Source organism: Leuresthes tenuis, unplaced genomic scaffold (genome assembly GCF_036924035.1).
Source record: "Leuresthes tenuis unplaced genomic scaffold, fLeuTen1.0.hap1 SCAF_12, whole genome shotgun sequence".
Taxonomy (NCBI): Eukaryota; Metazoa; Chordata; class Actinopteri; order Atheriniformes; family Atherinopsidae; genus Leuresthes; species Leuresthes tenuis.
Window position 1 is genome coordinate 1,145,000 of NW_027325366.1, and position 25,153 is coordinate 1,170,152.

A 25,153-nucleotide genomic window follows, 5' to 3' on the forward strand; every position below is an offset into this window, starting at 1 on the left:
GTGCTTGCGGGAGTGCAAAGTTATACCATTTAAAAGGGCTGAAGAGTGCTCAGTGCAGCGGGTGGGCGGAGTTGCAAAGTGACTCTCTGGCCACCTATGGCCATAAAAAGAACACCGCGACAAGTGCGCATTGTGCCAGGAAGGGCCCTCGGACGTGAACCAGTGGACAGTTATCGCTTCTCGGCCTTTTGGCTAAGATCAAGTGTAGTATCTGTTCTTATCAGTTTAATATCTGATATGTCCTCTATACGAGGACTACATATTAAATGGATTTTTAGGAACAGGAGTTGAAAAAGGAGCTTGCTCCGTTCACTCCAAGCATTGACCCAGTACTGCAGTGCCGCTGGGAACGGTGCGCTCTTCTCTGCTCTTGTGAAAAAGCAAACAGTGGTGCAGGATGGAAGTTTCAGGTAGCTCAAGATGAAATTTTCTTTTAGTCTGCTGAGGAAAGGGAGTGAATGCGAGGCAGACTTTAACACGGCTCTGGGAGCGAGCCGAGTGCGGGCTAACCGGGAGAATTGTTTGAAAGAAACGCGACACCGAATGAGCGCTCAGAACAAAGCCTCAATACGGTGTTTCCCGTGGTGTTTGTGGCTGCCTTGTCTTTTGCACAGAATAAAAGACAAGGCAGCCATGGAATAGGGCCCGATTGTTCCTACTTGGTCAGCCGAGGAGCAAGGGGGAGCAAGCGTCTCAACCAAGCAAAGCTCACCATGGGGAAGGTGGCTATGCCAACTGGCCTGGTGCCCTGCTCCCGCAGTGACGGATAATCGTACTCTGGTTTCTCTTCATAACGTACAAGTCTTTCGCCTTTTACTAAAGACTTCCGTGGAGAGCAGCACTAATGAGTTGTTTCTATTTTTGGATGGCTTTACCTTTGCGGGCTAAGTCTTTTCTGTTTGTGCAAAAGAAAATCATGTTGCTGTGCAGAGTGACTTCTCGGAGTAGAGTAGAGCCAAGTAGATTCTTATTTGTTGTTTCTCTATCTTTTGGTTAAGACTATGATTGCCTTCTCTGTGTCGTTGATTTTGTGCATGCTTTGGCTTTAAGAACCTGTGCTTAAGAGGTATTTTTGTGCTTGATTAAAGTTTTCCAACTATATTGTAGTTAAAATTCTTTATCAAAATGTTTTTGGTTGTTTTTGCTTTCTTGCTCATTGCAGGTTGAAATACTGCAATGGCATTTGGAATTGCACCTGGAGGGTCCCCATCCAACAATGGCAAGACCCCCAGGGCTTCTAGGGCCTGAAACATCTCCCACCCATGATTGTCTTGGAGAAAAACAGAGGCTACTTCCACTACCAGGGACAGCCGAAACTCTGCCGTGTGGGGAGCATGGGCATCTGTTGGACGCCTGCACAAAGGTATTTTGTCGCAAATGTAGAGAAATTGGTCACACCATCGAAGAGTGTACGAATGGCAGAAAGTGCAATCTCTGTGGAGAATAATACCACCTCTTCAGAGATTGCCCAAAATCTTTTGCCAACAAGTTGAAATCCCTAAAAATACAGGAAGGAGGTGGAAATGGAGGGCAGTCAGAGGCAGTTGATGAGCTATTTAAAACAGCTAGGCTGGGAAATTCAAATTTACCACCAAAACCCCTGAATGGTGGACAGCAGTCAGGTGAGGCAGAAGACGGGGAGGGGCCTGCAGAAGCCCCACAAATGGAAAGCTCCTTTTAGGTTGAGGAAAGGCAAGGCAAGTTTATTTGTAGAGCACAATTCGTAAACAAAATTGCTTTACAGCTACATAAAATCACAAGAAGGCCAATAAAATAATTCCATAAAAGATAGAAAATAACTAATTAATTAAATTAAAAGCGAAGAGTGCAAATAAAATACTTTCAGTTGTCATGTGCACAGCTAAATAGAACTGTTTTAAAGTCTATTCTCTGAGCGACAGAAAGCCAGTGCAGAGACCTGAGCACTGGACTAATATGGTGATATTTTCTGGTTCTAGTCAGGACTGAATGAACTGCTCTCCATCATTAGAGGCTTAAACTTTGATTAAAAGTAACCTATAAAAGCAATAGTTTGGCTTCTAATGACTGAAACAAAACCCAGAAGAGTGGTGCGACAGTGAAGCTCTGGAGCACCTTTGAAGAAGCACCTTTAGCAGCAGTAAGTTGGTTTCCTGTGTGACGTTAGCAGTCTCTTTATCGGCTATCATATAGCAGCATTTGGCAAACCTTCAGCGTACCTTATTAATCATCCATTTTAAAAATGGCAAGGTGTTATAAAACAGTGACACAAGGTCAAAAAAGGGTAATGTAGATCAGAAATATTCATGTTAAACAGCCAAATCAGGGGAAAGCGCGAACGCAGTCCCCCACTAGCAGAAATTATGCAGTCGAGATTCCCACATTTGGGGAATTCGCAAGGGTCAGTACAGTCGGTGTGCAATGACTGAGCCTCGCCTTGAGTGAACCACCTTCTTTATCATGGTGTCTCTCCTGCCAGGTAAGTATGAGCTGGAAATGTCAGAGGCTGATACCTCTTTCCCAGGTGCCTCACTCGGCCGGACGGTGCTGCAACTTCAACTGTCTGGTGTGCCATGCCAGCAGCAGCAGCTACCCCGGCACTAAAACGTTTGCAGATTAAAACAGTAAGCCTTTTCATTATCTTTCTGATCACTTCTTCTTTTAAACAACCAAGGAACTTGCAGCACAAATGTATTTCTTTCCCCTCCTCCCCATATCTAAAGCCACACCCACACTGGGAAATTTCTCAGTTGAGGCAAACCCTCACGGCTGAGCGGCTGCATATCTCCAGTGCAGACATGCTGCAGCATTTGGCAAACCTTGCTAAATATCCACTTCAGTGGTCACATGTCCTCTTTTTTCATTTTGTTCCTCCCCATCTCTAAGGAAATGCCCACCTGCCTGGGGTGACTGCACTGTATGACCTCACCTAACAACTGCGCAGCTGCATATCTGTTGTGTCGACATGCTGCAGCATTCAGCGTACCTTACTAAACACCCATTTTAAAGATGGCAAGGTGTTGCTAAAACAGTGACACAAGGTCAAAAAAGGGTAATATAGACCAGAAATATTCATGTTAAACAGCCAAATCAGGGGAAAGCGCGAACGCAGTTCCCCACTACCAGAAATTATGCAGTCGAGATTCCCACATTTGGGGAATTCGCAAGGGTCAGTACAGTCGGTGTGCAATGACTGAGCCTCGCCTTGAGTGAACCACCTTCTTGATCATGGTGTCTCTCCTGCCAGGTAAGTATGAGTTGGAAATGTCAGAGGCTGATACCTCTTTCCCAGGTGCCTCACTCGGCCGGACGGTGCTGCAACCATGCCAACAGCAGCAGCTACCCCGAAACTAAAACCTTTGCAGATTAAAACAGTAAGGCTTTTCATTATCTTTCTGATCACTTCTTCTTTTAAACAACCAAGGAACTTGCAGCACAAATGTATTTCTTTCCCCTCCTCCCCATCTCTAAAGCCACACCCACCCACACTGGGAAATTTCTCAGTTGAGGCAAACCCTCACGGCTGCATATCTCCAGTGCAGACATGCTGCAGCATTTGGCAAACCTTGCTAAGCATCCACTTCAGTGGTCACATGTCCTCTTTTTAACATTTTGTTCCTCCCCATCTCTAAGACAATGTCCACCTGCCTGGGGTGACTGCACTGTATGACCTCACCTGACTGCGCAGCTGCATATCTGTTGTGTAGACATGCTGCAGCATTCAGCGTACCTTACTAAACATCCATTTTAAAGATGGCAAGGTGTTGCTAAAACAGTGACACAAGGTCAAAACAGGATAATGTAGATCAGAAATATTCATGTTAAACAGCCAAATCAGGGGAAAGCGCGAACGCAGTCCCCCACTACCAGAAATTATGCAGTCGAGATTCCCACATTTGGGGAATTCGCAAGGGTCAGTACAGTCGGTGTGCAATGACTGAGCCTCGCCTTGAGTGAAACACCTTCTTGATCATGGTGTCTCTCCTGCCAGGTAAGTATGAGTTGGAAATGTCAGAGGCTGATACCTCTTTCCCAGGTGCCTCACTCGGCCGGACGGTGCTGCAACCATGCCAGCAGCAGCAGCTACCCCGGCACTAAAACCTTTGCAGATTAAAACAGTAAGGCTTTTCATTATCTTTCTGATCACTTCTTCTTTTAAACAACCAAGGAACTTGCAGCACAAATGTATCTCTTTCCCCTCCTCCCCTTCTCTAAAGCCACACCCACCCACACTGGGAAATTTCTCAGTTGAGGCAAACCCTCACGGCTGCATATCTCCAGTGCAGACATGCTGCAGCATTTGGCAAACCTTGCTAAACATCCACTTCAGTGGTCACATGTCCTCTTTTTTCATTTTGTTCCTCCCCATCTCTAAGGCAATGCCCACCTGCCTGGGGTGACTGCACTGTATGACCTCACCTAACTGCGCAGCTGCATATCTGTTGTGTAGACATGCTGCAGCATTCAGCGTACCTTACTAAACATCCATTTTTTAAGACGGCAAGGTGTTGTTAAAACAGTGACACAAGGTCAAAAACGGGAATTTTAGATGAGATATACTGATGTTAAACAGCCAAATCAAGGGAAAGCGCGAACGCAGTCCCCCACTACCAGAAATTATGCAGTCGAGATTCCCACATTTGGAGAATTCGCAAGGGTCAGTACAGCCGGTGTGCAATGACTGAGCCTCGCCTTGAGTGAACCACCTTCTTGATCATGGTGTCTCTCCTGCCAGGTAAGTATGAGCTGGAAATGTCAGAGGCTGATACCTCTTTCCCAGGTGCCTCACTCGGCCAGACGGTGCTGCAACTTCAACTGTCTGGTGTGCCATGCCAGCAGCAGCAGCTACCCCGAAACTAAAACGTTTGCAGATTAAAACAGTAAGGCTTTTCATTATCTTTCTGATCACTTCTTATTTTAAACAACCAAGGAACTTGCAGCTCAAATGTATTTCTTTCCCTTCCTCCCCATCTCTAAAGCCACACCCACACTGGGAAATTTCTCAGTTGAGGCAAACCCTCACGGCTGCATATCTCCAGTGCAGACATGCTGCAGCATTTGGCAAACCTTGCTAAACATCCACTTCAGTGGTCACATGTCCTCTTTTTTCATTTTGTTCCTCCCCATCTCTAAGGCAATGCCCACCTGCCTGGGGTGACTGCACTGTATGACCTCACCTGACAACTGCGCAGCTGCATATCTGTTGTGCAGACATGCTGCAGCATTCAGCGTACCTTACTAAACATCCATTTTAAAGACGGCAAGGTGTTGCTAAAACAGTGACACAAGGTCAAAAAAGGGTGATGTAGACCAGAAATATTTATGTTAAACAGCCAAATCAGGGGAAAGCGCGAACGCAGTCCCCCACTACCAGAAATTATGCAGTCGAGATTCCCACATTTGGAGAATTCGCAAGGGTCAGTACAGTCGGTGTGCAATGACTGAGCCTCGCCTTGAGTGAACCACCTTCTTGATCATGGTGTCTCTCCTGCCAGGTAAGTATGAGTTGGAAATGTCAGAGGCTGATACCTCTTTCCCAGGTGCCTCACTCGGCCGGACGGTGCTGAGACTTCAACTGTCTGGTGTGCCATGCCAGCAGCAGCAGCTACCCCGAAACTAAAATGTTTGCAGATTAAAACAGTAAGGCTTTTCATTATCTTTCTGATCACTTCTTCTTTTAAACAACCAAGGAACTTTCAGCACAAATGTATTTCTTTCCCCTCCTCCCCATCTCTAAAGCCACACCCACCCACACTGGGAAATTTCTCAGTTGAGGCAAACCCTCACGGCTGCATATCTCCAGTGCAGACATGCTGCAGCATTTGGCAAACCTTGCTAAACATCCACTTCAGTGGTCACATGTCCACTTTTTTCATTTTGTTCCTCCCCATCTCTAAGGCAATGCCCACCTGCCTGGGGTGACTGCACTGTATGACCTCACCTGACAACTGCGCAGCTGCATATCTGTTGTGTAGACATGCTGCAGCATTCAGCGTACCTTACTAAACATCCATTTTAAAGACGGCAAGGTGTTGCTAAAACAGTGACACAAGGTCAAAAAAGGGAATTTTAGATGAGATATACTGATGTTAAACAGCCAAATCAGGGGAAAGCGCGAACGCAGTCCCCCACTACCAGAAATTATGCAGTCGAGATTCCCACATTTGGGGAATTCGCAAGGGTCAGTACAGTCGGTGTGCAATGACTGAGCCTCGCCTTGAGTGAACCACCTTCTTGATCATGGTGTCTCTCCTGCCAGGTAAGTATGAGTTGGAAATGTCAGAGGCTGATACCTCTTTCCCAGGTGCCTCACTCGGCCAGACGGTGCTGCAACTTCAACTGTCTGGTGTGCCATTTCAGCAGCAGCAGCTACCCCGAAACTAAAATGTTTGCAGATTAAAAGAGTAAGGCTTTTCATTATCTTTCTGATCACTTCTTCTTTTAAACAACCAAGGAACTTTCAGCACAAATGTATTTCTTTCCCCTCCTCCCCATCTCTAAAGCCACACCCACACTGGGAAATTTCTGTTGAGGCAAACCCTCACGGCTGGGCAGCTGCATATCTCCAGTGCAGACATGCTGCAGCATTTGGCAAACCTTGCTAAACATCCACTTCAGTGGTCACATGTCCTCTTTTTTTCATTTTGTTCCTCCCCATCTCTAAGGCAATGCCCACCTGCCTGGGGTGACTGCACTGTATGACCTCACCTGACAACTGCGCAGCTGCATATCTGTTGTGTAGACATGCTGCAGCATTCAGCGTACCTTACTAAACATCCATTTTAAAGATGGCAAGGTGTTATAAAACAGTGACACAAGGTCAAAAAAGGGTAATATAGACCAGAAATATTCATGTTAAACAGCCAAATCAGGGGAAAGCGCGAACGCAATCCCCCACTACCAGAAATTATGCAGTCGAGATTCCCACATTCGGGGAATTCGCAAGGGTCAGTACAGTCGGTGTGCAATGACTGAGCCTCGCCTTGAGTGAACCACCTTCTTGTTCATGGTGTCTCTCCTGCCAGGTAAGTATGAGTTGGAAATGTCAGAGGCTGATACCTCTTTCCCAGGTGCCTCACTCGGCCGGACGGTGCTGCAACTTCAACTGTCTGGTGTGCCATGCCAGCAGCAGCAGCTACCCCGAAACTAAAATGTTTGCAGATTAAAACAGTAAGGCTTTTCATTATCTTTCTGATCACTTCTTCTTTTAAACAACCAAGGAACTTTCAGCACAATTGTATTTCTTTCCCTTCCTCCCCATCTCTAAAGCCACACCCACACTGGGAAATTTCTCAGTTGAGGCAAACCCTCACGGCTGGGCAGCTGCATATCTCCAGTGCAGACATGCTGCAGCATTTGGCAAACCTGGCTAAACATCCACTTCAGTGGTCACATGTCCCCTTTTTTCATTTTGTTACTCCGCATCTCTAAGGTAATGCCCACCTGCCTGGGGTGACTGCACTGTATGACCTCACCTGACAACTGCGCAGCTGCATATCTGTTGTGCAGACATGCTGCGGCACTCAGCGTACCTTACTAAACATCCATTTTAAAGACGGCAAGGTGTTGCTAAAACAGTGACACAAGGTCAATAAAGGGTAATGTAGACCAGAAATATTCATGTTAAACAGCCAAATCAGGGGAAAGCGCGAACGCAGTCCCCCACTACCAGAAATTATGCAGTCGAGATTCCCACATTTGGGGAATTCGCAAGGGTCAGTACAGCCGGTGTGCAATGACTGAGCCTCGCCTTGAGTGAACCACCTTCTTGATCATGGTGTCTCTCCTGCCAGGTAAGTATGAATTGGAAATGTCAGAGGCTGATACCTCTTTCCCAGGTGCCTCACTCGGCTGGACGGTGCTGCAACTTCAACTGTCTGGTGTGCCATGCCAGCAGCAGCAGCTACCCCGAAACTAAAATGTTTGCAGATTAAAACAGTAAGGCTTTTCATTATCTTTCTGATCACTTCTTCTTTTAAACAACCAAGGAACTTGCAGCAAAAATGTATTTCTTTCCCTTCCTCCCCATCTCTAAAGCCACACCCACACTGGGAAATTTCTCAGTTGAGGCAAACCCTCACGGCTGGGCAGCTGCATATCTCCAGTGCAGACATGCTGCAGCATTTGGCAAACCTTGCTAAACATCCACTTCAGTGGTCACATGTCCTCTTTTTTCATTTTGTTCCTCCCCATCTCTAAGGCAATGTCCACCTGCCTGGGGTGACTGCACTGTATGACCTCACCTAACTGCGCAGCTGCATATCTGTTGTGTAGACATGCTGCAGCATTCAGCGTACCTTACTAAACATCCATTTTAAAGACGGCAAGGTGTTGCTAAAACAGTGACACAAGGTCAAAAAAGGGTGATGTAGACCAGAAATATTTATGTTAAACAGCCAAATCAGGGGAAAGCGCGAACGCAGTCCCCCACTACCAGAAATTATGCAGTCGAGATTCCCACATTTGGGGAATTCGCAAGGGTCAGTACAGTCGGTGTGCAATGACTGAGCCTCGCCTTGAGTGAACCACCTTCTTGATCATGGTGTCTCTCCTGCCAGGTAAGTATGAGTTGGAAATGTCAGAGGCTGATACCTCTTTCCCAGGTGCCTCACTCGGCCGGACGGTGCTGCAACCATGCCAGCAGCAGCAGCTACCCCGAAACTAAAACCTTTGCAGATTAAAACAGTAAGGCTTTTCATTATCTTTCTGATCACTTCTTCTTTTAAACAACCAAGGAACTTTCAGCACAAATGTATTTCTTTCCCCTCCTCCCCATCTCTAAAGCCACACCCACACTGGGAAATTTCTGTTGAGGCAAACCCTCACGGCTGGGCAGCTGCATATCTCCAGTGCAGACATGCTGCAGCATTTGGCAAACCTTGCTAAACATCTACTTCAGTGGTCACATGTCCTCATTTTTCATTTTGTTCCTCCCCATCTCTAAGGCAATGCCCACCTGCCTGGGGTGACTGCACTGTATGACCTCACCTGACAACTGCGCAGCTGCATATCTGTTGTGTAGACATGCTGCAGCATTCAGCGTACCTTACTAAACATCCATTTTAAAGTTGGCAAGGTCTTATAAAACTGTGACACAAGGTCAAAAAAGGGTAATATAGACCAGAAATATTCATGTTAAACAGCCAAATCAGGGGAAAGCGCGAACGCAGTCCCCCACTACCAGAAATTATGCAGTCAAGATTCCCACATTTGGGGAATTCGCAAGGGTCAGTACAGTCGGTGTGCAATGACTGAGCCTCGCCTTGAGTGAACCACCTTCTTGATCATGGTGTCTCTCCTGCCAGGTAAGTATGAATTGGAAATGTCAGAGGCTGATACCTCTTTCCCAGGTGCCTCACTCGGCCAGACGGTGCTGCAACTTCAACTGTCTTGTGTGCCATGCCAGCAGCAGCAGCTACCCCGGAACTAAAATGTTTGCAGATTAAAACAGTAAGGCTTTTCATTATCTTTCTGATCACTTCTTCTTTTAAACAACCAAGGAACTTGCAGCACAAATGTATTTCTTTCAGCGCATCTCCAAGCATCGACCCGGTACTGCAGTGCCGCTGGGAACGGTGCGCTCTTCTCTGCTCTTGTGAAAAAGCAAACAGTGGTGCAGGATGGAAGTTTCTTTTAGTCTGCTGAGAAAAGGGAGTGAATGCGAGGCAGACTTTAACACGGCTCTGGTAGCGAGCCGAGTGCGGGCTAACCGGGAGAATTGCTTGAAAGAAACGCGACACCGAATGAGCGCTCAGAACAAAGCCTCAATACGGTGTTTCCCGTGGTGTTTGTGGCTGCCTTGTCTTTTGCACAGAGTAAAAGACAAGGCAGCCATCGAATAGGGCCCGATTGTTCCTACTTGGTCAGCCGAGGAGCAAGGGGGAGCAAGCGTCTCAACCAAGCAAAGCTCACCATGGGGAAGGTGGCTATGCCAACTGGCCTGGTGCCCTGCTCCCGCAGTGACGGATAATCGTACTCTGGTTTCTCTTCATAACGTACAAGTCTTTCGCCTTTTACTAAAGATTTCCGTGGAGAGCAGCACTAATGAGTTGTTTCTATTTTTGGCATGCTTTACCTTTACGGGTGAAGCCCTTTCTGTCTGTGCAAAAGAAATCTTGTTCCTGTGCAGAGTGACTTCCCTGAGTAGAGTCGCCTTACTTGTTGTGACTGTGCCGATGTTGCTTGAATGGTGCTCGCGGGAGTGCAAAGTTATACCATTTAAAAGGGCTGAAGAGTGCTCAGTGCAGCGGAGGTGCAAAGTGACTCTCTGGCCACCTATGGCCATAAAAAGAACACCGTGACAAGTGTGCATTGTGCCAGGAAGGGCCCTCGGACGTGAACCAGTGGACAGTTATCGCTTCTCGGCCCTTTGGCTAAGATCAAGTGTAGTATCTGTTCTTATCAGTTTAATATCTGATATGTCCTCTATGCGAGGACTACATATTAAATGGATTTTTAGGAACAGGAGTTGAAAAAGGAGCTTGCTCCGTTCACTCCTAGCATCGACCCGGTACTGCAGTGCTGCTGGGAACGGTGCGCTCTTCTCTGCTCTTGTGAAAAAGCAAACAGTGGTGCAGGATGGAAGTTTCAGGGAGCCCAAGATGAAATTTTCTTTTAGTCTGCTGAGAAAAGGGAGTGAATGCGAGGCAGGCTTTAACACAGCTCTGGGAGCGAGCCGAGTGTGGGCTAACAGGGAGATTGCTTTAAAGAAACGCGACACCGAATGAGCGCTCAGAACAAAGCCTAAATACGGTGTTTCCCGTGGTGTTTGTGGCTGCCTTGTCTTTTGCACAGAGTAAAAAACAAGGCAGCCATCGAATAGGGCCCGATTATTCCTACTTGGTCAGCCGAGGAGCAAGGGGGAGCAAGCGTCTCAACCAAGCAAAGCTCACCATGGGGAAGGTGGCTATGCCAACTGGCCTTGTGCCCTGCTCCCGCAGTGACGGATAATCGTACTCTGGTTTCTCTTCATAACGTACAAGTCTTTCGCCTTTTACTAAAGACTTCCGTGGAGAGCAGCACTAATGAGTTGTTTCTATTTTTGGCAGGCTTTACCTTTGCGGGTGAAACCCTTTCTGTCTGTGCAAAAGAAATCTTGTTCCTGTGCAGAGTGACTTCCCTGAGTAGAGTCCCCTTACTTGTTGTGACTGTGCCGATGTTGCTTGAATGGTGCTCGCGGGATTGCAAAGTTATACCATTTAAAAGGGCTGAAGAGGGCTCAGCTGAAGAGTGCTCAGTGCAGCGGGTGGGCGGAGGTGCAAAGTGACTCTCTGGCCACCTATGGCCATAAAAAGAACACCGCGACAAGTGCGCATTGTGCCAGGAAGGACCCTCGGACGTGAACCAGTGGACAGTTATCGCTTCTCGGCCTTTTGGCTAAGATCAAGTGTAGTATCTGTTCTTATCAGTTTAATATCTGATATGTCCTCTATACGAGGACTACATATTAAATGGATTTTTAGGAACAGGAGTTGAAAAAGGAGCTTGCTCCGTTAATTCCAAGCATCGACCCGGTACTGCAGTGCCGCTGGGAAGGGTGCGCTCTTCTCTGCTCTTGTGAAAAAGCAAACAGTGGTGCAGGATGGAAGTTTCTTTTAGTCTGCTGAGAAAAGGGAGTGAATGCGAGGCAGACTTTAACACGGCTCTGGGAGCGAGCCGAGTGCGGGCTAACCGGGAGAATTGCTTGAAAGAAACGCGACACCGAATTAGCGCTCAGAACAAAGCCTCAATACGGTGTTTCCCGTGGTGTTTGTGGCTGCCTTGTCTTTTGCACAGAGTAAAAAACAAGGCAGCCATCGAATAGGGCCCGATTATTCCTACTTGGTCAGCCGAGGAGCAAGGGGGAGCAAGCGTCTCAACCAAGCAAAGCTCACCATGGGGAAGGTGGCTATGCCAACTGGCCTTGTGCCCTGCTCCCGCAGTGACGGATAATCGTACTCTGGTTTCTCTTCATAACGTACAAGTCTTTCGCCTTTTACTAAAGACTTCCGTGGAGAGCAGCACTAATGAGTTGTTTCTATTTTTGGCAGGCTTTACCTTTGCGGGTGAAACCCTTTCTGTCTGTGCAAAAGAAATCTTGTTCCTGTGCAGAGTGACTTCCCTGAGTAGAGTCGCCTTACTTGTTGTGACTGTGCCGATGTTGCTTGAATGGTGCTCGCGGGATTGCAAAGTTATACCATTTAAAAGGGCTGAAGAGGGCTCAGCTGAAGAGTGCTCAGTGCAGCGGGTGGGCGGAGGTGCAAAGTGACTCTCTGGCCACCTATGGCCATAAAAAGAACACCGCGACAAGTGCGCATTGTGCCAGGAAGGACCCTCGGACGTGAACCAGTGGACAGTTATCGCTTCTCGGCCTTTTGGCTAAGATCAAGTGTAGTATCTGTTCTTATCAGTTTAATATCTGATTTGTCCTCTATACGAGGACTACATATTAAATGGATTTTTAGGAACAGGAGTTGAAAAAGGAGCTTGCTCCGTTAATTCCAAGCATCGACCCGGTACTGCAGTGCCGCTGGGAAGGGTGCGCTCTTCTCTGCTCTTGTGAAAAAGCAAACAGTGGTGCAGGATGGAAGTTTCTTTTAGTCTGCTGAGAAAAGGGAGTGAATGCGAGGCAGACTTTAACACGGCTCTGGGAGCGAGCCGAGTGCGGGCTAACCGGGAGAATTGCTTGAAAGAAACGCGACACCGAATTAGCGCTCAGAACAAAGCCTCAATACGGTGTTTCCCGTGGTGTTTGTGGCTGCCTTGTCTTTTGCACAAAGTAAAAGACAAGGCACCTATCGAATAGGGCCCGATTGTTCCTACTTGGTCAGCCGAGGAGCAAGGGGGAGCAAGCGTCTCAACCAAGCAAAGCTCACCATGGGGAAGGTGGCTATGCCAACTGGCCTGGTGCCCTGCTCCCACAGTGACGGATAATCGTACTCTGGTTTCTCTTCATAACGTACAAGTCTTTCGCCTTTTACTAAAGACTTCCGTGGAGAGCAGCACTAATGAGTTGTTTCTATTTTTGGCAGGCTTTACCTTTGCGGGTGAAGCCCTTTCTGTCTGTGCAAAAGAAATCTTGTTCCTATGCAGAGTGACTTCCCTGAGTAGAGTCGCCTTACTTGTTGTGACTGTGCCGATGTTGCTTGAATGGTGCTCGCGGGAGTGCAAAGTTATACCATTTAAAAGGGCTGAAGAGTGCTCAGTGACTCTCTGGCCACCTATGGCCATAAAAAGAACACCGCGACAAGTGCGCATTGTGCCAGGAAGGGCCCTCGGACGTGAACCAGTGGACAGTTATCGCTTCTCGGCCTTTTGGCTAAGATCAAGTGTAGTATCTGTTCTTATCAGTTTAATATCTGATATGTCCTCTATACGAGGACTACATATTAAATGGATTTTTAGGAACAGGAGTTGAAAAAGGAGCTTGCTCCGTTCACTCCAAGCATCGACCCGGTACTGCAGTGCCGCTGGGAATGGTGCGCTCTTCTCTGCTCTTGTGAAAAAGCAAACAGTGGTGCAGGATGGAAGTTTCTTTTAGTCTGCTGAGAAAAGGGAATGAATGCGAGGCAGACTTTAACACGGCTCTGGGAGCGAGCCGGGTGCCGGCTAACCGGGAGAATTGCTTGAAAGAAACGCGACACCGAATGAGCGCTCAGAACAAAGCCTCAATACGGTGTTTCCCGTGGTGTTTGTGGCTGCCTTGTCTTTTGCACAGAGTAAAAGACAAGGCAGCCATCGAATAGGGCCCGATTGTTCCTACTTGGTCAGCCGGGGAGCAAGCGTCTCAACCAAGCAAAGCTCACCATGGGGAAGGTGGCTATGCCAACTGGCCTGGTGCCCTGCTCCCGCAGTGACGGTTAATCGTACTCTGGTTTCTCTTCATAACGTACAAGTCTTTCGCCTTTTACTAAAGACTTCCGTGGAGAGCAGCACTAATGAGTTGTTTCTATTTTTGGCAGGCTTTACCTTTGCAGGTGAAGCCCTTTCTGTCTGTGCAAAAGAAATCTTGTTCCTGTGCAGAGTGACTTCCCTGAGTAGAGTCGCCTTACTTGTTGTGACTGTGCCGATGTTGCTTGAATGGTGCTCGCGGGAGTGCAAAGTTATACCATTTAAAAGGGCTGAAGAGTGCTCAGTGCGGCGGGGGTGCAAAGTGATTCTCTGGCCACCTATGGCCATAAAAAGAACACCGCGACAAGTGCGCATTGTGCCAGGAAGGGCCCTTTGACGTGAACCAGTGGACAGTTATCGCTTCTCGGCCTTTTGGCTAAGATCAAGTGTAGTATCTGTTCTTATCAGTTTAATATCTGATATGTCCTCTATACGAGGACTACATATTAAATGGATTTTTAGGAACAGGAGTTGAAAAAGGAGCTTGCTCCGTTCACTCCAAGCATCGACCCGGTACTGCAGTGCCGCTGGGAACGGTGCACTCTTCTCTGCTCTTGTGAAAAAGCAAACAGTGGTGCAGGATGGAAGTTTCAGGGAGCCCAAGATGAAATTTTCTTTTAGTCTGCTGAGAAAAGGGAGTGAATGCGAGGCAGACTTTAACACGGCTCTGGGAGCGAGCCGAGTGCGGGCTAACCGGGAGAATTGCTTGAAAGAAACGCGACACCGAATGAGCGCTCAGAACAATGCCTCAATACGGTGTTTCCCGTGGTGTTTGTGGCTGCCTTGTCTTTTGCACAGAGTAAAAAACAAGGCAGCCATCGAATAGGGCCCGATTGTTCCTACTTGGTCAGCCGAGGAGCAAGGGGGAGCAAGCGTCTCAACCAAGCAAAGCTCACCATGGGGAAGGTGGCTATGCCAACTGGCCTGGTGCCCTGCTCCCGCAGTGACGGATAATCGTACTCTGGTTTCTCTTCAAAACGTACAAGTCTTTCGCCTTTTACTAAAGACTTCCGTGGAGAGCAGCACTAATGAGTTGTTTCTATTTTTGGCAGGCTTTACCTTTGCAGGTGAAGCCCTTTCTGTCTGTGCAAAAGAAATCTTGTTCCTGTGCAGAGTGACTTCCCTGAGTAGAGTCGCCTTACTTGTTGTGACTGTGCCGATGTTGCTTGAATGGTGCTCGCGGGAGTGCAAAGTTATACCATTTAAAAGGGCTGAAGAGTGCTCAGTGCGGCGGGGGTGCAAAGTGATTCTCTGGCCACCTATGGCCATAAAAAGAACACCGCGACAAGTGCGCATTGTGCCAGGAAGGGCCCTCGGACGTGAACCAGTGGACAGTTATCGCTTCTCGGCCTTTTGGCTAAGATCAAGTGTAGTATCTGTTCTTATCAGTTTAATATCTGATATGTCCTCTATACGAGGACTACATATTAAATGGATTTTTAGTAACAGGAGTTGAAAAAGGAGCTTGCTCCTTTCACTCCAAGCATCGACCCGGTACTGCAGTGCCGCTGGGAACGGTGCGCTCTTCTCTGCTCTTGTGAAAAAGCAAACAGTGGTGCAGGATGGAAGTTTCTTTTAGTCTGCTGAGAAAAGGGAGTGAATGCGAGGCAGACTTTAGCACGGCTCTGGGAGCGAGCCGAGTGCGGGCTAACCGGGAGAATTGCTTGAAAGAAACGCGACACCGAATGAGCGCTCAGAACAAAGCCTCAATACGGTGTTTCCCGTGGTGTTTGTGGCTGCCTTGTCTTTTGCACAGAGTAAAAAAAAAGGCAGCAATCGAATAGGGCCCGATTGTTCCTACTTGGTCAGCCGAGGAGCAAGGGGGAGCAAGCGTCTCAACCAAGCAAAGCTCACCATGGGGAAGGTGGCTATGCCAACTGGCCTGGTGCCCTGCTCCCGCAGTGACGGATAATCGTACTCTGGTTTCTCTTCATAACGTACAAGTCTTTCGCCTTTTACTAAAGACTTCCGTGGAGAGCAGCACTAATGAGTTGTTTCTATTTTTGGCAGGCTTTACCTTTGCAGGTGAAGCCCTTTCTGACTGTGCAAAAGAAATCTTGTTCCTGTGCAGAGTGACTTCCCTGAGTAGAGTCGCCTTACTTGTTGTGACTGTGCCGATGTTGCTTGAATGGTGCTCGCGGGAGTGCAAAGTTATACCATTTAAAAGGGCTGAAGAGTGCTCAGTGCAGCGGGTGGGCGGAGGTGCAAAGTGACTCTCTGGCCACCTATGGCCATAAAAAGAACACAGCGACAAGTGCGCATTGTGCCAGGAAGGGCCCTCGGACGTGAACCAGTGGACAGTTATCGCTTCTCGGCCTTTTGGCTAAGATCAAGTGTAGTATCTGTTCTTATCAGTTTAATATCTGATATGTCCTCTATACGAGGACTACATATTAAATGGATTTTTAGGAACAGGAGTTGAAAAAGGAGCTTGCTCCGTTCACTCCAAGCATCGACCCCGGTACTGCAGTGCCGCTGGGAACGGTGCGCTCTTCTCTGCTCTTGTGAGAAAGCAAACAGTGGTGCAGGATGGAAGTTTCTTTTAGTCTGCTGAGAAACGGGAGTGAATGCGAGGCAGACTTTAACACGGCTCTGGGAGCGAGCCGAGTGCGGGCTAACCGGGAGAATTGCTTGAAAGAAACGCGACACCGAATGAGCGCTCAGAACAAAGCCTCAATACGGTGTTTCCCGTGGTGTTTGTGGCTGCCTTGTCTTTTGCACAGAGTAAAAAACAAGGCAGCCATCGAATAGGGCCCGATTGTTCCTACTTGGTCAGCCGGGGAGCAAGCGTCTCAACCAAGCAAAGCTCACCATGGGGAAGGTGGCTATGCCAACTGGCCTGGTGCCCTGCTCCCGCAGTGACGGATAATCGCACTCTGGTTTCTCTTCATAACGTACAAGTCTTTCGCCTTTTACTAAAGACTTCCGTGGAGAGCAGCACTAATGAGTTGTTTCTATTTTTGGCAGGCTTTACCTTTGCGGGTGAAGCCCTTTATGTCTGTGCAAAAGAAATCTTGTTCCTGTGCAGAGTGACTTCCCTGAGTAGAGTCGCCTTACTTGTTGTGACTATGCCGATGTTGCTTGAATGGTGCTCGCGGGAGTGCAAAGTTATACCATTTAGAAGGGCTGAAGAGTGCTCAGTGCAGCGGGTGGGCGGAGGTGCAAAGTGACTCTCTGGCCACCTATGGCCATAAAAAGAACACCGCGACAAGTGCGCATTGTGCCAGGAAGGGCCCTTTGACGTGAACCAGTGGACAGTTATCGCTTCTCGGCCTTTTGGCTAAGATCAAGTGTAGTATCTGTTCTTATCAGTTTAATATCTGATATGTCCTCTATACGAGGACTACATATTAAATGGATTTTTAGAAAAAGGAGCTTGCTCCGTTCACTCCAAGCATCGACCCGGTACTGCAGTGCCGCTGGGAACGGTGCGCTCTTCTCTGCTCTTGTGAAAAAGCAAACAGTGGTGCAGGATGGAAGTTTCAGGGAGCCCAAGATGAAATTTTCTTTTAGTCTGCTGAGAAAAGGGAGTGAATGCGAGGCAGACTTTAACACGGCTCTGGGAGCAAGCCGAGTCCGGGCTAACCGGGAGAATTGCTTGAAAGAAACGCGACACCGAATGAGCGCTCAGAACAAAGCCTCAATACGGTGTTTCCCGTGGTGTTTGTGGCTGCCTTGTCTTTTGCACAGAGTAAAAAACAAGGCAGCCATCGAATAGGGCCCGATTGTTCCTACTTGGTCAGCCGAGGAGCAAGGGGGAGCAAGCGTCTCAACCAAGCAAAGCTCACCATGGGGAAGGTGGCTATGCCAACTGGCCTGGTGCCCTGCTCCCGCAGTGACGGATAATCGTACTCTGGTTTCTCTTCATAACGTACAAGTCTTTCGCCTTTTACTAAAGACTTCCGTGGAGAGCAGCACTAATGAGTTGTTTCTATTTTTTGGCAGGCTTTACCTTTGCGGGTGAAGCTCTTTCTGTCTGTGCAAAAGAAATCTTGTTCCTGTGCAGAGTGACTTCCCTGAGTAGAGTCGCCTTACTTGTTGTGACTGTGCCGATGTTGCTTGAATGGTGCTCGCGGGAGTGCAAAGTTATACCATTTAAAAGGGCTGAAGAGTGCTCAGTGCAGCGGGTGGGCGGAGGTGCAAAGTGACTCTCTGGCCACCTATGGCTATAAAAAGAACACCGCGACAAGTGCGCATTGTATCAGGAAGGGCCCTCGGACGTGAACCAGTGGACAGTTATCGCTTCTCGGCCTTTTGGCTAAGATCAAGTGTAGTATCTGTTCTTATCAGTTTAATATCTGATATGTCCCCTATACGAGGACTACATATTAAATGGATTTTTAGGAACAGGAGTTGAAAAAGGAGCTTGCTCCGTTCACTACAAGCATCGACCCGGTACTGCAGTGCCGCTGGGAACGGTGCGCTCTTCTCTGCTCTTGTGAAAAAGCAAACAGTGGTGCAGGATGGAAGTTTCAGGGAGCCAAAGATGAAATTTTCTTTTAGTCTGCTGAGAAAAGGGAGTGAATGCGAGGCAGGCTTTAGCACAGCTCTGGGAGCGAGCCGAGTGCGGGCTAACCGGGAGAATTGCTTGAAAGAAACGCGACACCGAATGAGCGCTCAGAACAAAGCCTCAATACGGTGTTTCCCGTGGTGTTTGTTTCTGCCTTGTCTTTTGCACAGAGTAAAAGACAAGGCAGCCATCGAATAGAGCCCGATTGTTCCTACTAGGTCAGCCGAGGAGCAAGGGTGAGCAAGCGTCTCAACCAAGCAAAGCTCACCATGGGGAAGGTGGCTATGCCAACTGGACTGGTGCCCTAATCCCGCAGTGACGGATAATCGTACTCTGGTTTCCCTTCATAACGTACAAGTCTTTCGCCTTTTACTAAAGACTTCCGTGGAGAGCAGCACTAATGAGTTGTTTCTATTTTTGGCAGGCTTTACCTTTACATTTACCTTTGCGGGTGAAGCCCTTTCTGTCTGTGCAAAAGAAATCTTGTTCCTGTGCAGAGTGACTTCCCTGAGTAGAGTCGCCTTACTTGTTGTGACTGTGCCGATGTTGCTTGAATGGTGCTCGCGGGAGTGCAAAGTTATACCATTTAAAAGGGCTGAAGAGTGCTCAGTGCAGCGGGTGGGCGGAGGTGCAAAGTGACTCTCTGGCCACCTATGGCCATAAAAAGAACACCGCGACAAGTGCGCATTGTGCCAGGAAGGGCCCTCGGACGTGAACCAGTGGACAGTTATCGCTTCTCGGCCTTTTGGCTAAGATCAAGTGTAGTATCTGTTCTTATCAGTTTAATATCTGATATGTCCTCTATACGAGGACTACATATTAAATGGATTTTTAGGAACAGGAGTTGAAAAAGGAGCTTGCTCCGTTCACTCCAAGCATCGACCCGGTACTGCAGTGCCGCTGGGAACGGTGCGCTCTTCTCTGCTCTTGTGAAAAAGCAAACAGTGGTGCAGGATGGAAGTTTCTTTTAGTCTGCTGAGAAAAGGGAATGAATGCGAGGCAGACTTTAACACGGCTCTGGGAGCGAGCCGGGTGCCGGCTAACCGGGAGAATTGCTTGAAAGAAACGCGACACCGAATGAGCGCTCAGAACAAAGCCTCAATACGGTGTTTCCCGTGGTGTTTGTGGCTGCCTTGTCTTTTGCACAGAGTAAAAGACAAGGCAGCCATCGAATAGGGCCCGATTGTTCCTACTTGGTCAGCCGGGGAGCAAGCGTCTCAACCAAGCAAAGCTCACCATGGGGAAGGTGGCTATGCCAACTGGCCTGGTGCCCTGCTCCCACAGTGACGGATAATCGTACTCTGGTTTCTCTTCATAACGTACAAGTCTTTCGCCTTTTACTAAAGACTTCCGTGGAGAGCAGCACTAATGAGTTGTTTCTATTTTTGGCAGGCTTTACCTTTGCAGGTGAAGCCCTTTCTGTCTGTGCAAAAGAAATCTTGTTCCTGTGCAGAGTGACTTCCCTGAGTAGAGTCGCCTTACTTGTTGTGACTGTGCCGATGTTGCTTGAATGGTGCTCGCGGGAGTGCAAAGTTATACCATTTAAAAGGGCTGAAGAGTGCTCAGTGCGGCGGGGGTGCAAAGTGATTCTCTGGCCACCTATGGCCATAAAAAGAACACCGCGACAAGTGCGCATTGTGCCAGGAAGGGCCCTTTGACGTGAACCAGTGGACAGTTATCGCTTCTCGGCCTTTTGGCTAAGATCAAGTGTAGTATCTGTTCTTATCAGTTTAATATCTGATATGTCCTCTATACGAGGACTACATATTAAATGGATTTTTAGGAACAGGAGTTGAAAAAGGAGCTTGCTCCGTTCACTCCAAGCATCGACCCGGTACTGCAGTGCCGCTGGGAACGGTGCACTCTTCTCTGCTCTTGTGAAAAAGCAAACAGTGGTGCAGGATGGAAGTTTCAGGGAGCCCAAGATGAAATTTTCTTTTAGTCTGCTGAGAAAAGGGAGTGAATGCGAGGCAGACTTTAACACGGCTCTGGGAGCGAGCCGAGTGCGGGCTAACCGGGAGAATTGCTTGAAAGAAACGCGACACCGAATGAGCGCTCAGAACAATGCCTCAATACGGTGTTTCCCGTGGTGTTTGTGGCTGCCTTGTCTTTTGCACAGAGTAAAAAACAAGGCAGCCATCGAATAGGGCCCGATTGTTCCTACTTGGTCAGCCGAGGAGCAAGGGGGAGCAAGCGTCTCAACCAAGCAAAGCTCACCATGGGGAAGGTGGCTATGCCAACTGGCCTGGTGCCCTGCTCCCGCAGTGACGGATAATCGTACTCTGGTTTCTCTTCAAAACGTACAAGTCTTTCGCCTTTTACTAAAGACTTCCGTGGAGAGCAGCACTAATGAGTTGTTTCTATTTTTGGCAGGCTTTACCTTTGCAGGTGAAGCCCTTTCTGTCTGTGCAAAAGAAATCTTGTTCCTGTGCAGAGTGACTTCCCTGAGTAGAGTCGCCTTACTTGTTGTGACTGTGCCGATGTTGCTTGAATGGTGCTCGCGGGAGTGCAAAGTTATACCATTTAAAAGGGCTGAAGAGTGCTCAGTGCGGCGGGGGTGCAAAGTGATTCTCTGGCCACCTATGGCCATAAAAAGAACACCGCGACAAGTGCGCATTGTGCCAGGAAGGGCCCTCGGACGTGAACCAGTGGACAGTTATCGCTTCTCGGCCTTTTGGCTAAGATCAAGTGTAGTATCTGTTCTTATCAGTTTAATATCTGATATGTCCTCTATACGAGGACTACATATTAAATGGATTTTTAGGAACAGGAGTTGAAAAAGGAGCTTGCTCCTTTCACTCCAAGCATCGACCCGGTACTGCAGTGCCGCTGGGAACGGTGCGCTCTTCTCTGCTCTTGTGAAAAAGCAAACAGTGGTGCAGGATGGAAGTTTCTTTTAGTCTGCTGAGAAAAGGGAGTGAATGCGAGGCAGACTTTAGCACGGCTCTGGGAGCGAGCCGAGTGCGGGCTAACCGGGAGAATTGCTTGAAAGAAACGCGACACCGAATGAGCGCTCAGAACAAAGCCTCAATACGGTGTTTCCCGTGGTGTTTGTGGCTGCCTTGTCTTTTGCACAGAGTAAAAAAAAAGGCAGCAATCGAATAGGGCCCGATTGTTCCTACTTGGTCAGCCGAGGAGCAAGGGGGAGCAAGCGTCTCAACCAAGCAAAGCTCACCATGGGGAAGGTGGCTATGCCAACTGGCCTGGTGCCCTGCTCCCGCAGTGACGGATAATCGTACTCTGGTTTCTCTTCATAACGTACAAGTCTTTCGCCTTTTACTAAAGACTTCCGTGGAGAGCAGCACTAATGAGTTGTTTCTATTTTTGGCAGGCTTTACCTTTGCAGGTGAAGCCCTTTCTGACTGTGCAAAAGAAATCTTGTTCCTGTGCAGAGTGACTTCCCTGAGTAGAGTCGCCTTACTTGTTGTGACTGTGCCGATGTTGCTTGAATGGTGCTCGCGGGAGTGCAAAGTTATACCATTTAAAAGGGCTGAAGAGTGCTCAGTGCAGCGGGTGGGCGGAGGTGCAAAGTGACTCTCTGGCCACCTATGGCCATAAAAAGAACACAGCGACAAGTGCGCATTGTGCCAGGAAGGGCCCTCGGACGTGAACCAGTGGACAGTTATCGCTTCTCGGCCTTTTGGCTAAGATCAAGTGTAGTATCTGTTCTTATCAGTTTAATATCTGATATGTCCTCTATACGAGGACTACATATTAAATGGATTTTTAGGAACAGGAGTTGAAAAAGGAGCTTGCTCCGTTCACTCCAAGCATCGACCCCGGTACTGCAGTGCCGCTGGGAACGGTGCGCTCTTCTCTGCTCTTGTGAGAAAGCAAACAGTGGTGCAGGATGGAAGTTTCTTTTAGTCTGCTGAGAAACGGGAGTGAATGCGAGGCAGACTTTAACACGGCTCTGGGAGCGAGCCGAGTGCGGGCTAACCGGGAGAATTGCTTGAAAGAAACGCGACACCGAATGAGCGCTCAGAACAAAGCCTCAATACGGTGTTTCCCGTGGTGTTTGTGGCTGCCTTGTCTTTTGCACAGAGTAAAAAACAAGGCAGCCATCGAATAGGGCCCGATTGTTCCTACTTGGTCAGCCGGGGAGCAAGCGTCTCAACCAAGCAAAGCTCACCATGGGGAAGGTGGCTATGCCAACTGGCCTGGTGCCCTGCTCCCGCAGTGACGGATAATCGCACTCTGGTTTCTCTTCATAACGTACAAGTCTTTCGCCTTTTACTAAAGACTTCCGTGGAGAGCAGCACTAATGAGTTGTTTCTATTTTTGGCAGGCTTTACCTTTGCAGGTGAAGCCCTTTATGTCTGTGCAAAAGAAATCTTGTTCCTGTGCAGAGTGACTTCCCTGAGTAGAGTCGCCTTACTTGTTGTGACTATGCCGATGTTGCTTGAATGGTGCTCGCGGGAGTGCAAAGTTATACCATTTAGAAGGGCTGAAGAGTGCTCAGTGCAGCGGGTCGGCGGAGGTGCAAAGTGACTCTCTGGCCACCTATGGCCATAAAAAGAACACCGCGACAAGTGCGCATTGTGCCAGGAAGGGCCCTTTGACGTGAACCAGTGGACAGTTATCGCTTCTCGGCCTTTTGGCTAAGATCAAGTGTAGTATCTGTTCTTATCAGTTTAATATCTGATATGTCCTCTATACGAGGACTACATATTAAATGGATTTTTAGAAAAAGGAGCTTGCTCCGTTCACTCCAAGCATCGACCCGGTACTGCAGTGCCGCTGGGAACGGTGCACTCTTCTCTGCTCTTGTGAAAAAGCAAACAGTGGTGCAGGATGGAAGTTTCAGGGAGCCCAAGATGAAATTTTCTTTTAGTCTGCTGAGAAAAGGGAGTGAATGCGAGGCAGACTTTAACACGGCTCTGGGAGCAAGCCGAGTCCGGGCTAACCGGGAGAATTGCTTGAAAGAAACGCGACACCGAATGAGCGCTCAGAACAAAGCCTCAATACGGTGTTTCCCGTGGTGTTTGTGGCTGCCTTGTCTTTTGCACAGAGTAAAAAACAAGGCAGCCATCGAATAGGGCCCGATTGTTCCTACTTGGTCAGCCGAGGAGCAAGGGGGAGCAAGCGTCTCAACCAAGCAAAGCTCACCATGGGGAAGGTGGCTATGCCAACTGGCCTGGTGCCCTGCTCCCGCAGTGACGGATAATCGTACTCTGGTTTCTCTTCATAACGTACAAGTCTTTCGCCTTTTACTAAAGACTTCCGTGGAGAGCAGCACTAATGAGTTGTTTCTATTTTTTGGCAGGCTTTACCTTTGCGGGTGAAGCTCTTTCTGTCTGTGCAAAAGAAATCTTGTTCCTGTGCAGAGTGACTTCCCTGAGTAGAGTCGCCTTACTTGTTGTGACTGTGCCGATGTTGCTTGAATGGTGCTCGCGGGAGTGCAAAGTTATACCATTTAAAAGGGCTGAAGAGTGCTCAGTGCAGCGGGTGGGCGGAGGTGCAAAGTGACTCTCTGGCCACCTATGGCTATAAAAAGAACACCGCGACAAGTGCGCATTGTATCAGGAAGGGCCCTCGGACGTGAACCAGTGGACAGTTATCGCTTCTCGGCCTTTTGGCTAAGATCAAGTGTAGTATCTGTTCTTATCAGTTTAATATCTGATATGTCCCCTATACGAGGACTACATATTAAATGGATTTTTAGGAACAGGAGTTGAAAAAGGAGCTTGCTCCGTTCACTACAAGCATCGACCCGGTACTGCAGTGCCGCTGGGAACGGTGCGCTCTTCTCTGCTCTTGTGAAAAAGCAAACAGTGGTGCAGGATGGAAGTTTCAGGGAGCCAAAGATGAAATTTTCTGTTAGTCTGCTGAGAAAAGGGAGTGAATGCGAGGCAGGCTTTAGCACAGCTCTGGGAGCGAGCCGAGTGCGGGCTAACCGGGAGAATTGCTTGAAAGAAACGCGACACCGAATGAGCGCTCAGAACAAAGCCTCAATACGGTGTTTCCCGTGGTGTTTGTGGCTGCCTTGTCTTTTGCACAGAGTAAAAGACAAGGCAGCCATCGAATAGGGCCCGATTGTTCCTACTTTGTCAGCCGAGGAGCAACGGGGAGCAAGCGTCTCAACCAAGCAAAGCTCACCATGGGGAAGGTGGCTATGCCAACTGGACTGGTGCCCTAATCCCGCAGTGACGGATAATCGTACTCTGGTTTCCCTTCATAACGTACAAGTCTTTCGCCTTTTACTAAAGACTTCCGTGGAGAGCAGCACTAATGAGTTGTTTCTATTTTTGGCAGGCTTTACCTTTACATTTACCTTTGCGGGTGAAGCCCTTTCTGTCTGTGCAAAAGAAATCTTGTTCTTGTGCAGAGTGACTTCCCTGAGTAGAGTCGCCTTACTTGTTGTGACTGTGCCGATGTTGCTTGAATGGTGCTCGCGGGAGTGCAAAGTTATACCATTTAAAAGGGCTGAAGAGTGCTCAGTGCAGCGGGTGGGTGGAGGTGCAAAGTGACTCTCTGGCCACCTATGGCCATAAAAAGAACACCGCGACAAGTGCGCATTGTGCCAGGAAGGGCCCTCGGACGTGAACCAGTGGACAGTTATCGCTTCTCGGCCTTTTGGCTAAGATCAAGTGTAGTATCTGTTCTTATCAGTTTAATATCTGATATGTCCTCTATACGAGGACTACATATTAAATGGGTTTTTAGGAACAGGAGTTGAAAAAGGAGCTTGCTCCGTTCACTCCAAGCATCGACCCGGTACTGCAGTGCCGCTGGGAACGGTGCGCTCTTCTCTGCTCTTGTGAAAAAGCAAACAGTGGTGCAGGATGGAAGTTT

At 48.4% G+C, this 25,153-nt stretch overlaps 42 non-coding genes and 2 pseudogenes across 42 annotated transcripts; 34 read left to right on the forward strand and 10 right to left on the reverse strand.

Moving 5' to 3' along the window:
• The first annotated feature begins 172 nt into the window (after nt 1-172).
• Nucleotides 173-363, forward strand: LOC140266272 (U2 spliceosomal RNA). Its single transcript, XR_011906916.1, has one exon. It is a non-coding gene; the product is annotated as a U2 spliceosomal RNA (small nuclear RNA).
• A 409-nt stretch (nt 364-772) lies between these two features.
• Nucleotides 773-886, forward strand: LOC140320696 (U5 spliceosomal RNA). Its single transcript, XR_011918486.1, has one exon. It is a non-coding gene; the product is annotated as a U5 spliceosomal RNA (small nuclear RNA).
• Nucleotides 887-2,302: 1,416 nt separating this feature from the next.
• Nucleotides 2,303-2,466, reverse strand: LOC140265804 (U1 spliceosomal RNA). Its single transcript, XR_011906495.1, has one exon. It is a non-coding gene; the product is annotated as a U1 spliceosomal RNA (small nuclear RNA).
• Nucleotides 2,467-3,070: 604 nt separating this feature from the next.
• LOC140320752 (U1 spliceosomal RNA) lies at nt 3,071-3,234 on the reverse strand. Its single transcript, XR_011918537.1, has one exon. It is a non-coding gene; the product is annotated as a U1 spliceosomal RNA (small nuclear RNA).
• Nucleotides 3,235-3,814: 580 nt separating this feature from the next.
• On the reverse strand, nt 3,815-3,978 carry LOC140265608 (U1 spliceosomal RNA). The gene has a single exon (XR_011906317.1). It is a non-coding gene; the product is annotated as a U1 spliceosomal RNA (small nuclear RNA).
• Nucleotides 3,979-4,558: 580 nt separating this feature from the next.
• Nucleotides 4,559-4,722, reverse strand: LOC140265990 (U1 spliceosomal RNA). Its single transcript, XR_011906665.1, has one exon. It is a non-coding gene; the product is annotated as a U1 spliceosomal RNA (small nuclear RNA).
• A 596-nt stretch (nt 4,723-5,318) lies between these two features.
• LOC140320949 (U1 spliceosomal RNA) lies at nt 5,319-5,482 on the reverse strand. Its single transcript, XR_011918717.1, has one exon. It is a non-coding gene; the product is annotated as a U1 spliceosomal RNA (small nuclear RNA).
• Nucleotides 5,483-6,082: 600 nt separating this feature from the next.
• LOC140320201 (U1 spliceosomal RNA) lies at nt 6,083-6,246 on the reverse strand. The gene has a single exon (XR_011918072.1). It is a non-coding gene; the product is annotated as a U1 spliceosomal RNA (small nuclear RNA).
• Nucleotides 6,247-6,848: 602 nt separating this feature from the next.
• Nucleotides 6,849-7,012, reverse strand: LOC140265633 (U1 spliceosomal RNA). Its single transcript, XR_011906339.1, has one exon. It is a non-coding gene; the product is annotated as a U1 spliceosomal RNA (small nuclear RNA).
• A 604-nt stretch (nt 7,013-7,616) lies between these two features.
• Nucleotides 7,617-7,780, reverse strand: LOC140320483 (U1 spliceosomal RNA). The gene has a single exon (XR_011918329.1). It is a non-coding gene; the product is annotated as a U1 spliceosomal RNA (small nuclear RNA).
• A 601-nt stretch (nt 7,781-8,381) lies between these two features.
• LOC140320214 (U1 spliceosomal RNA) lies at nt 8,382-8,545 on the reverse strand. The gene has a single exon (XR_011918083.1). It is a non-coding gene; the product is annotated as a U1 spliceosomal RNA (small nuclear RNA).
• Nucleotides 8,546-9,128: 583 nt separating this feature from the next.
• On the reverse strand, nt 9,129-9,292 carry LOC140320888 (U1 spliceosomal RNA). Its single transcript, XR_011918660.1, has one exon. It is a non-coding gene; the product is annotated as a U1 spliceosomal RNA (small nuclear RNA).
• Nucleotides 9,293-9,951: 659 nt separating this feature from the next.
• Nucleotides 9,952-10,065, forward strand: LOC140265628 (U5 spliceosomal RNA). Its single transcript, XR_011906335.1, has one exon. It is a non-coding gene; the product is annotated as a U5 spliceosomal RNA (small nuclear RNA).
• Nucleotides 10,066-10,332: 267 nt separating this feature from the next.
• Nucleotides 10,333-10,523, forward strand: LOC140320222 (U2 spliceosomal RNA). Its single transcript, XR_011918091.1, has one exon. It is a non-coding gene; the product is annotated as a U2 spliceosomal RNA (small nuclear RNA).
• A 408-nt stretch (nt 10,524-10,931) lies between these two features.
• On the forward strand, nt 10,932-11,045 carry LOC140320958 (U5 spliceosomal RNA). Its single transcript, XR_011918725.1, has one exon. It is a non-coding gene; the product is annotated as a U5 spliceosomal RNA (small nuclear RNA).
• A 290-nt stretch (nt 11,046-11,335) lies between these two features.
• Nucleotides 11,336-11,526, forward strand: LOC140320219 (U2 spliceosomal RNA). The gene has a single exon (XR_011918088.1). It is a non-coding gene; the product is annotated as a U2 spliceosomal RNA (small nuclear RNA).
• Nucleotides 11,527-11,912: 386 nt separating this feature from the next.
• Nucleotides 11,913-12,026, forward strand: LOC140320959 (U5 spliceosomal RNA). Its single transcript, XR_011918726.1, has one exon. It is a non-coding gene; the product is annotated as a U5 spliceosomal RNA (small nuclear RNA).
• A 290-nt stretch (nt 12,027-12,316) lies between these two features.
• Nucleotides 12,317-12,507, forward strand: LOC140320400 (U2 spliceosomal RNA). The gene has a single exon (XR_011918253.1). It is a non-coding gene; the product is annotated as a U2 spliceosomal RNA (small nuclear RNA).
• Nucleotides 12,508-12,893: 386 nt separating this feature from the next.
• Nucleotides 12,894-13,007, forward strand: LOC140320960 (U5 spliceosomal RNA). The gene has a single exon (XR_011918727.1). It is a non-coding gene; the product is annotated as a U5 spliceosomal RNA (small nuclear RNA).
• Nucleotides 13,008-13,256: 249 nt separating this feature from the next.
• On the forward strand, nt 13,257-13,447 carry LOC140266480 (U2 spliceosomal RNA). Its single transcript, XR_011907107.1, has one exon. It is a non-coding gene; the product is annotated as a U2 spliceosomal RNA (small nuclear RNA).
• Nucleotides 13,448-13,823: 376 nt separating this feature from the next.
• LOC140320705 (U5 spliceosomal RNA) lies at nt 13,824-13,937 on the forward strand. Its single transcript, XR_011918494.1, has one exon. It is a non-coding gene; the product is annotated as a U5 spliceosomal RNA (small nuclear RNA).
• A 267-nt stretch (nt 13,938-14,204) lies between these two features.
• LOC140266214 (U2 spliceosomal RNA) lies at nt 14,205-14,395 on the forward strand. Its single transcript, XR_011906863.1, has one exon. It is a non-coding gene; the product is annotated as a U2 spliceosomal RNA (small nuclear RNA).
• Nucleotides 14,396-14,804: 409 nt separating this feature from the next.
• On the forward strand, nt 14,805-14,918 carry LOC140320745 (U5 spliceosomal RNA). Its single transcript, XR_011918530.1, has one exon. It is a non-coding gene; the product is annotated as a U5 spliceosomal RNA (small nuclear RNA).
• Nucleotides 14,919-15,185: 267 nt separating this feature from the next.
• On the forward strand, nt 15,186-15,376 carry LOC140266225 (U2 spliceosomal RNA). The gene has a single exon (XR_011906873.1). It is a non-coding gene; the product is annotated as a U2 spliceosomal RNA (small nuclear RNA).
• Nucleotides 15,377-15,762: 386 nt separating this feature from the next.
• Nucleotides 15,763-15,876, forward strand: LOC140320706 (U5 spliceosomal RNA). Its single transcript, XR_011918495.1, has one exon. It is a non-coding gene; the product is annotated as a U5 spliceosomal RNA (small nuclear RNA).
• Nucleotides 15,877-16,151: 275 nt separating this feature from the next.
• Nucleotides 16,152-16,343, forward strand: LOC140320231 (U2 spliceosomal RNA). Its single transcript, XR_011918099.1, has one exon. It is a non-coding gene; the product is annotated as a U2 spliceosomal RNA (small nuclear RNA).
• Nucleotides 16,344-16,719: 376 nt separating this feature from the next.
• Nucleotides 16,720-16,833, forward strand: LOC140321040 (U5 spliceosomal RNA). The gene has a single exon (XR_011918801.1). It is a non-coding gene; the product is annotated as a U5 spliceosomal RNA (small nuclear RNA).
• Nucleotides 16,834-17,108: 275 nt separating this feature from the next.
• Nucleotides 17,109-17,287, forward strand: LOC140320516 (U2 spliceosomal RNA; annotated as a pseudogene).
• A 409-nt stretch (nt 17,288-17,696) lies between these two features.
• Nucleotides 17,697-17,811, forward strand: LOC140320664 (U5 spliceosomal RNA). The gene has a single exon (XR_011918456.1). It is a non-coding gene; the product is annotated as a U5 spliceosomal RNA (small nuclear RNA).
• A 275-nt stretch (nt 17,812-18,086) lies between these two features.
• LOC140320394 (U2 spliceosomal RNA) lies at nt 18,087-18,277 on the forward strand. The gene has a single exon (XR_011918247.1). It is a non-coding gene; the product is annotated as a U2 spliceosomal RNA (small nuclear RNA).
• Nucleotides 18,278-18,686: 409 nt separating this feature from the next.
• Nucleotides 18,687-18,799, forward strand: LOC140265824 (U5 spliceosomal RNA). Its single transcript, XR_011906513.1, has one exon. It is a non-coding gene; the product is annotated as a U5 spliceosomal RNA (small nuclear RNA).
• A 288-nt stretch (nt 18,800-19,087) lies between these two features.
• Nucleotides 19,088-19,278, forward strand: LOC140266387 (U2 spliceosomal RNA). The gene has a single exon (XR_011907021.1). It is a non-coding gene; the product is annotated as a U2 spliceosomal RNA (small nuclear RNA).
• A 376-nt stretch (nt 19,279-19,654) lies between these two features.
• Nucleotides 19,655-19,768, forward strand: LOC140320707 (U5 spliceosomal RNA). Its single transcript, XR_011918496.1, has one exon. It is a non-coding gene; the product is annotated as a U5 spliceosomal RNA (small nuclear RNA).
• A 267-nt stretch (nt 19,769-20,035) lies between these two features.
• On the forward strand, nt 20,036-20,226 carry LOC140266215 (U2 spliceosomal RNA). The gene has a single exon (XR_011906864.1). It is a non-coding gene; the product is annotated as a U2 spliceosomal RNA (small nuclear RNA).
• A 409-nt stretch (nt 20,227-20,635) lies between these two features.
• LOC140320746 (U5 spliceosomal RNA) lies at nt 20,636-20,749 on the forward strand. Its single transcript, XR_011918531.1, has one exon. It is a non-coding gene; the product is annotated as a U5 spliceosomal RNA (small nuclear RNA).
• Nucleotides 20,750-21,016: 267 nt separating this feature from the next.
• LOC140266253 (U2 spliceosomal RNA) lies at nt 21,017-21,207 on the forward strand. The gene has a single exon (XR_011906898.1). It is a non-coding gene; the product is annotated as a U2 spliceosomal RNA (small nuclear RNA).
• A 386-nt stretch (nt 21,208-21,593) lies between these two features.
• On the forward strand, nt 21,594-21,707 carry LOC140320708 (U5 spliceosomal RNA). Its single transcript, XR_011918497.1, has one exon. It is a non-coding gene; the product is annotated as a U5 spliceosomal RNA (small nuclear RNA).
• A 275-nt stretch (nt 21,708-21,982) lies between these two features.
• Nucleotides 21,983-22,174, forward strand: LOC140320232 (U2 spliceosomal RNA). Its single transcript, XR_011918100.1, has one exon. It is a non-coding gene; the product is annotated as a U2 spliceosomal RNA (small nuclear RNA).
• A 376-nt stretch (nt 22,175-22,550) lies between these two features.
• Nucleotides 22,551-22,664, forward strand: LOC140320735 (U5 spliceosomal RNA). Its single transcript, XR_011918521.1, has one exon. It is a non-coding gene; the product is annotated as a U5 spliceosomal RNA (small nuclear RNA).
• A 275-nt stretch (nt 22,665-22,939) lies between these two features.
• Nucleotides 22,940-23,118, forward strand: LOC140320502 (U2 spliceosomal RNA; annotated as a pseudogene).
• Nucleotides 23,119-23,527: 409 nt separating this feature from the next.
• On the forward strand, nt 23,528-23,642 carry LOC140320665 (U5 spliceosomal RNA). Its single transcript, XR_011918457.1, has one exon. It is a non-coding gene; the product is annotated as a U5 spliceosomal RNA (small nuclear RNA).
• Nucleotides 23,643-23,917: 275 nt separating this feature from the next.
• Nucleotides 23,918-24,108, forward strand: LOC140320395 (U2 spliceosomal RNA). Its single transcript, XR_011918248.1, has one exon. It is a non-coding gene; the product is annotated as a U2 spliceosomal RNA (small nuclear RNA).
• Nucleotides 24,109-24,517: 409 nt separating this feature from the next.
• Nucleotides 24,518-24,630, forward strand: LOC140265825 (U5 spliceosomal RNA). The gene has a single exon (XR_011906514.1). It is a non-coding gene; the product is annotated as a U5 spliceosomal RNA (small nuclear RNA).
• A 288-nt stretch (nt 24,631-24,918) lies between these two features.
• On the forward strand, nt 24,919-25,109 carry LOC140266516 (U2 spliceosomal RNA). The gene has a single exon (XR_011907139.1). It is a non-coding gene; the product is annotated as a U2 spliceosomal RNA (small nuclear RNA).
• The last annotated feature ends 44 nt before the right edge of the window (nt 25,110-25,153 follow it).